This window comes from Capsicum annuum, chromosome 10 (assembly GCF_002878395.1).
Source record: "Capsicum annuum cultivar UCD-10X-F1 chromosome 10, UCD10Xv1.1, whole genome shotgun sequence".
In the NCBI taxonomy this organism is placed as follows: Eukaryota; Viridiplantae; Streptophyta; class Magnoliopsida; order Solanales; family Solanaceae; genus Capsicum; species Capsicum annuum.
The window spans coordinates 190,017,959-190,026,301 of NC_061120.1; positions in this window are offsets into that span (position 1 = coordinate 190,017,959).

Below are 8,343 nucleotides of genomic sequence, written 5' to 3' on the forward strand. Positions count from 1 at the left end.
AATTGTTTTTCCACATTGAGTGTCACATGGCGAACTTTTAAAACAAAATGTATGATGTTGTACGCTCAGCTTAAATAGTTAATCAATGTGTGTTTCGTTAATCATTGAATTATAGCTCAAATATGAAACTCATACTCCCATTAATTTATGTATGAAATTTAAAAAATTAAGATAATTTTAGTTGTGCTCTTAATCTTTAACTCTTTTTTAAATTGGCCTATTATTTCAATTTCAAACTCTAAATATGGTATTAGAAGTTTTAAAAGTAGATTTTAGAAAATTTTCAAGTTTACTTCAGAGAACTTTTACTATGTTTACATGAGCACAACTTTCAAATATCTTCAACTCGAGTTAGGTACTACTTTCTCCGTTTATTTTTACTTGTCTAATTTTTTATTTTGAGATATCTAATAATATTTATCTAATTTATAAAGTCAACGGATAATTTATCTCTTTTAACCTATCTTATCCTTGGTATTAAATACGATACATTATTCATTGTATTTTTCAAAGCAAAAAAATTACTATATTCAAAGGGTTCTCTATTTATTGTTTACTAGTTTGATCGCATGTGCCTCACACATGTAGCTTTTGATTATTTAAAATTGAAGATTTTGTCTATTGCGAATGTTTTTAATGACGTGCAAAAAGTTCAAATCACTTTTCCAAAAATTTTCACACTTTAATATAACTAGTATAATACCCGTGTGTTGCTCGAAAATTATTAACGCATATAAATTATTATATCAAAGTATTAATTGATTTGTTTAAACGTGTTAAATCATACATTTTACCAATGTCATAAATGTTGTCTTATCTCATTGCAACTATCCAACAATAATCAATCAATATATATATATATAAAGGAGAATGTTCGTCCATCCTATGTGATATGCTTTATAAGATTTCAATGTATTTATCTTTTTTGTGGCTTTTTTGACATTAATTAAATTCTCTTCTCTATTTAAATATTTATGTGTTTAACGAAAATTTAAAAGCCACTATATTTAACTCTATTAATTATATAATAATTTTAAAAATGAGTAAGAGCTGAGGAGTTAGTAATGTGGAAGTTCTCTTATAGTTAGTGTATACTACTCCACGGAATAAGATAGTGCATCATTCTCTTAAGTGGTTCTTGAAGCCTTTGTAGCTAAGACTGGTATCATGATAAACTTTCCTGTTTTTCTAAAGAAAAGGGAAAGGTTGGTTATAGTAATTGTAGAGGAATTCATTGTGTAACCATGCATTGGTTTCTTCCGTTTGTTCTTTACATATTTTGTTCCCTTCGAATAATGCATCTTCCTGCTTACTGCTTACAGTTTGGATTTTCTCACTAGAGCAAAATCTATATATAAAGGAGAAAGTTAGAAATTTTTGTAGCTTCTGTAAATAATAGTTGTCATTTCATAATATGTATTTTGTTCCATATTGAGTTCGAATTATATTCTCCACTCCTGACAATATGAACAACTGCTAAGTTATTTTCTACTGAAAATTCATTGTGATATGGTTGCTAAATTTTAAATTGATTATGATTCTACTTAGTTGCTGACAATAATTATTAATGACCCAATTGACAGTATCAACGGATTCTGACTTTTATTTGTATTTAGTTTTCCTTTTCATTTTTCCATTTCAGCATTTTCCTTTTATTTATTGCTATCTTTTAGTTATTTATTTTCTTCAGCACATTTCTTTAGATTTATTTGTTTTGAGAGAGGCAAATTAATGTACGTTTTTTGGCAAATGCAAGACATAAACATGATGAAAATTTGATAATATGCGAAAATGCTTTCAAGGATATAAAGTTTCTTATTTCATCCGACGTAAGAAACGTTATTTTTAAAAGATTGTAAGCCTTTTTAATTTTTTCCAATTTATCTAAAAAACACCTTTGTTATAGCACCAGATTCTATTTTTTGTTCTAGCTTTATTTTTCATTATTTTTCCTTAATTTCAGAATTATCTATTTCACAATTAAATTTTAGCTATATATTTTTTTTACGTTTTGATTTATCGCTTCTCTTTTTCTATCCTTGTAATTGATTATTATTTGTTACCTTTTAACTTAGTATTGTTGTTTTTTGAGAATATTGTTAGGTATAATTAATTTGTAATAGTGTGTTGATTCTTTTCATATCCCTAACACTTAAGCATATTCTTTAAATTAAAATTGATAATTTTCTTCATTCTTGAAATACACAATAACAATATGTCACTGTAATCCCACAAAGTAGAATTTGAAGAGAATTGAGCGTACGAAAACCTTACTTCAACCGTAGGTAGATTGTTTTCAAAAGACCCCTATCATCTTGAAATGTGAAGAAAACTCAAAAGTCACCTTTTTAATTCTCTTAATTATATTTAATGTTCTATGTAAAATAAAAATTGAGAAGTCATTAACTCTCTTAATTATTCATTTAAGCTCAGTGGTCATCATTTACTTTTCCCAATGAAGTAACAACTTAAATGGTAATACATTCAACTTAATATTTTTAATTCGTTTCTTGAGTGGTGTTTGCCTGAAGATGATGACAATTTGATCATCATGTTTAAATTGATAAATTATTTACAACAGCTAAATTGGATTGTTTTAGTGCCAAGTGCCAACAATGGTAAGGCATTCGTTTAACTTTTATTGTTCATATTTTTTGGTGGTGTGTTTCGTTGTCTTTATGAATTTATTTTACATTAAAAAAGAAACTAAATTTTTTATTGTGATTTTAATCCCACGGGACTCAGAAGTATCATTGAATTGATGCTGCATGCCTTATACCATATGTTTTTCATATGTAATGCAATAATAGAAGTTGACAAATTAGGTAAAGTTGATCGTTATGTTTATAGATAAAATAATAATTTATATTATATATAAAGGAAGATTAGACACTTGATGATGTGACGTACTTCTAAAGCTACTATTTTCCTATTGATCTTTTTTCCCCTTTTTTTTGATTATTTTTTCTTTATTTGTCTACTTATTTTAGTTTTCATAATTCAGAAATTATTTATTCAACTCATAAACTTTTCACCTCCCACTATAATTGTCTTCTTAATTAGTGATCTTAATATGTATTCATGAATTCTTTCATCTCCAATTTTATTAATTCTTAATTAATTTTATTCATTTAATATGTTTGTACAAAAATATAAATTTACATTCCAATATATAATAAAATTTTAGTACATATTAGATGCAAAACGTGATACGATCATTTGTATTTGTTCTCTCTTTTTTGGTGCCTTTTTCTTTTTTTTCTTATTACATTCTATGTAAAAAAACTGAAAAATATTCATTTAATTCTCTTAAATATGTAACTAATGTGCTTATGTTTTTATCTTCCAAAAGGCAAATGAAACATTTCAACTATTAATGAAAATGATTATTACTCAATTAAATGGGATGACTCTCTTCATCTTCCCACATTATTTTGCATTGTGTATATATGTGTGTATGAGCAATGCATGCTCCGCTACCAAACCATATCCTTGTGCTCGGCCTCAATAATTCTTTAAATCACCCTTATTTATTGTGCTAGATTAGCAACACTACTCCTTATCTATATATCTATATATCTATATATATTATAAAGCAGAGGACGAAGCACAAGAGGAGGCCACGTGGCAAGCTATTGTTAAGCTATGTGGTAATACTTAGGACAAAACTATTAAGTGTTGTAATAAAAATTTTGTAATAAAGAATATTATAAATTTGAATTTGAAAATAAAAGAGGAAAAAAAAGGAGTCCTAACTAAACTCTAAAATTAAATTTGAAATATATTATTCTTCTTTAAAAAAAATACTATCCTTCTTCTAAAAAAAATTATTATATTAAAAATAGAAACCCATGCTTAAAGAGTTCTAATAAACTTTTACTATTTCAATCTTATAGACTTTTACTATTTCAAACTTATCTCTTTTAAAATTTAAATTCTATAAATTATAAAAAATATTTAAATATAATTTAATTACATATTAATGAAAGATAAAAATATTATTAAAATAATAATAATAATTAGAAGTAGAAACAACAAATTAGAAGCCCAAACTCCTAAATGGAGTCTAGTATCTCTTATCTTCTTTGAATTTAATTTATACTTGTCATGATTTTTAGAATGATATTAACTTTTGTTATTGAATTTTTCTTTTTCTTTTTAGATTACTTCACTTAAGTATTATTTATGTTGTCTTGTTATTTGTCGATCCTTTAGAAGTGGTTTTAACATTTCAACTTTCGCAAATAACATGCGGCTATCAGTAAGAAAAATATTTTTTCCATAATCGGCTAATTCTTTTGAAAAAAAAACTCCTTACCGATATCTTAAAAGAGATTAGCATAGAAACCTTCATATTTTTCTTTAAACTGTAACAAAAGATAAATAAATAGATTTTCAATTTTAACTTAATCGAGAAAGTTATCAAAATTTTAGATTTTCTCAAAAGAGTTTATTCACCAACTTTAACTTCTCTTTTAGTACATAACTCTAACGTTCAAGATATTTTATATTTTTACGTTCGTTCGGGGTTTCAGATTCTCAAAAGATTAGAAAACACGAGGCATATACGATCTTTTGCTACCACGTACAAGGTACATCGTATTATTTTGACAACAACTATTTTACATTATATCTATTATTACCATTATTATTTACATCATAATATTTATTACTGTTTCAATTATTAGTATTAGTATTATTTACATCGTTATTAATACTATTATTATTACCATTACTATTATTGTCTCAATTTGGTTATGCCTATGTATTATGTTATCACTTTTTTTTTCCGCTTATTTCTAAATCTAAATCTATGTAAGTTTCACAAACTAAGTAAAATTTTACATCTTTTTTGTACTTTCAAATATATTCATATTTGCATTTTGTCTTAAATTATTCCATGCCTTAAAATATTTTATAAATTTTATTACCTATTCAATTTTATACATGTAAAGATAATAAAGTTTTTATCTTATCCAAATCATAAAAATTTAAAAACTATTTTCATATCTTAAAATATTCATGTAACATATATACATATGCGATGATTGCATTATTTTCTTGTACATGGTAGCATTATGTTTGTTGTACCTTAAGTTCTTTTTTTTGTGGATAACAAAAATAAAAAATAATAATATCAATAAATTTCTTAGCACAGTTTTAAGCAAATAACGGATTAAAAGCTTCTCCTAATATTTTCCTAAACTAAAGCGTAAGGACTATCTTCGGATAGGCTCTGAGGGGTGCCTAACACCTTCCCCTTGAGTAATTAAAATCCTTACTCAGAATCTCAAATGTTTTCGATAAACCAAAACAGAGTTTTTTACATAAAAAATGGTTTTTCCTAATTTTCCTAAAAAGTTAGGTGGTGACTCTAAAAAATGAATTTTCAAAACCCAAGAGTCACATTAAACACGTAGCCACCATACGTTGTGTGCTGTTTCGACCGGTTCGAAATAGGGCGCGACAGAATGACGACTCTGCTAGGGATTAATGAACTTACGTTTTAATCTTAACATGCTTAGTTTAGGATTTTTATGCTTTATTATGTTATTTGCTTTACGTATCTTTATGCTCTGTGTGAAAGGACGCAAGCCAAATCCAAACTTGCATTCCTTATTTGTTTGAACAACACTACTTGTTACTTCTTTATCACGTGCATTTTCTTATCGAGTCTTTGGCCGTACACAATTCACACACTGTGGTTCATGCGGGGGGTGTATCTACACTCCCCCAAACTTTCTTTGGATTCCTTAGTTTCAAAGTTGATGCAATTAGGTTAGTGCACCTTCCCGCAGCTATTCAGTCCCACTCTCAAACATTTAGGAAAAGATCTTACTCTAGAAATAGGTCATGTCGCATAAACCTTAGGCGTGACGGTCCAAGGCATCGTCATCGCAATTAGAAAACCACCCTTTTGTCAAAGGTTATAAACCTGTCGACATATTTTGTGTGATGATTGATGTTAATGGTCTAAACTAAAACACATAATGGATTTGAGATAAACGACTTATCATATCATTTACCCTTTCTTTCAGATGAATACCAACCAAACCATACTAAACATCCAAATGATTACCTCAGTCCCCCAAAACTTACAAACCTGGTGGCAAAACATTCAAGCCATGCATGGGGCCGAAGTCAGAGAACACTTAGGCTTTTTGGTGTTCCTCATGGATATTCAGGCCAATGAAGCGCTCGTGAAACTATTGGTTGAGTTTTGGGATCCGTCCACCGCAACATTACAATTTGTAGACTTCGAAATCACCCCAACTTTGGAAGACATCAATAGCCTCACGGATTTACCTCTTGAAGGGAGGCTTTTGTTAGTCCCGTCGGCCATGACCGACAATGGTTTTTTTGCATAATTTAGGTTTACAGGCAGAACGTGCACCGAGGAGCATCAGGTACGATTGGGTTAACTTGGGTTACCTGTTTTAAATATTTGGATATCAAATGAGCTATGACCATCACCGAGAGGACTTCGCTTGTAGCAGAACAAGGTGGGAGAGTGTTCGCCCTATGGCTTTCGCACTTGCCTTACTGGGGATTCTAGTTTTTCCTCGAAGAAGGGGCCATATCAACATCAACTTGATGCTTTTGATTTTTACCATGTTCACCAATTTTGAGAAACTGACGTTAGTGCTAATACTGCTGGCAGAATTATTCCGAGCTTTGTCTGCTTGCTCAAGAGGGAATGATTTCTTTGGTGGATATAACTTTCTACTTCAAGTCTGGACCGTGGAACACTTCTATCAACGGGCGCCAATCAGAGACAACTTAGAGAACGTCCACAACATGATACAAAACTATGAACAGAGGTTGAGATTTTGGGAGGCACCACTAGGACCAGAAAAATGGCAGACTTATCTAACGTACCTCACAGGAGATGCAATCTAATGGAAGCTTCCTGGGATCACAGGGAGAGCACTGTTGAGAAGGTACACCAGTTATTTTATTGAGCTGATTGGGTTGGAAGGAATCCAACCATACGCTCCTCTTAGAGTTCTACGTCAATTCGGTTTAAAACAAGATTAAAGGTAAATTAAAAATATATGAAATTAATATTTGTGATTACTTATTTTATCTTTCTAACATTTAATATGTTTGAAAAATTCTATAAGTATATGTAAGTCCATAATATATACTAAAAAAGAAGAACATTATATAATATTAAAAATAATCAAAAAAAAATTGGTAAGTAGAAAAAGGTATTTAAAATATTCACTTGAGATGAGTAGGGGGGGAGAGGAAGTCGAATATTCAAGTTAAGAAAGTTATTTGGTTTAAAACAAGATTATAGGTAAATTAAAAATATATGAAATTACATATTAAAAGTAGTTAGCTATCATACTAAAGAGTTCTAATTGGATTCTTAATGTTATCTATTCCTTTTTATATTTGAATTGAAGATACAATATCTTCTCAAAGATAAACTTGTAATCTTTTTTAAAAATTATAGATACATTTAATTATTAGTTGTATTAAAAAATATATCTAAATGTAATTTATTAAAATATTAAATGAAATATAAGACCATACTACTACTACTACTAATCATAAATAGTAGCAGTAGTTGTAGTACATAGTATATATGTATATTAGAAGTAGTACTTAGTATGTGTAGTAGTAATATAAAACAATTAATATATTAAATGAGAAAGTATTTTTTAAATCATAACAAGTAAAATTTTAAATTTTATATGTTATGTAAAGTATCAATAAACAACGAATTAAATGAACATTAGAATATAAGAACTTAAGTGACCTAGATTTAAATTCAATATCTTATATTTTGAAATGTAAGAAAAAAAAAAGTTCAGCTACCTATGAAATGTAACAAAAAATAATAATTCAGTGTATTCTGGAGAAAATAATTAAAATATAGTATTTTCTTTATAAATATTGAGGGTTGGGGTGAGGGATAAGAATTTTGAATTAACTTTGAGAATATAATGAATAAATTAAATAAAAGAATTTCAGCAAAGAAATTAAATTCACAAATTACTATCCATATATTTTATATTGAAAAAATATAAAGTACATGATTAAACAAAATAAATTTATAATTTTATATTAAAAAAAATTACTTGATAATTACACTAGGCAATTTGATAAGTTAATAAAAATCAATATTAACAATCAAATAATATTTGATAGTGAACAATATAATAAGCAAAACTGTTGATTATTTTTACTTTTGATAATTATACGATTCATTATTTTTTTTCTTTTGATATGATTTGATTATGAGATTGTCTAGAGGAGAGGTTGAGAGGGTTGAAGACGTTTGGGGGTGGCGTGGCGGAGTGATGGCGGCGAAGGGAGAATACATAGTTTAAC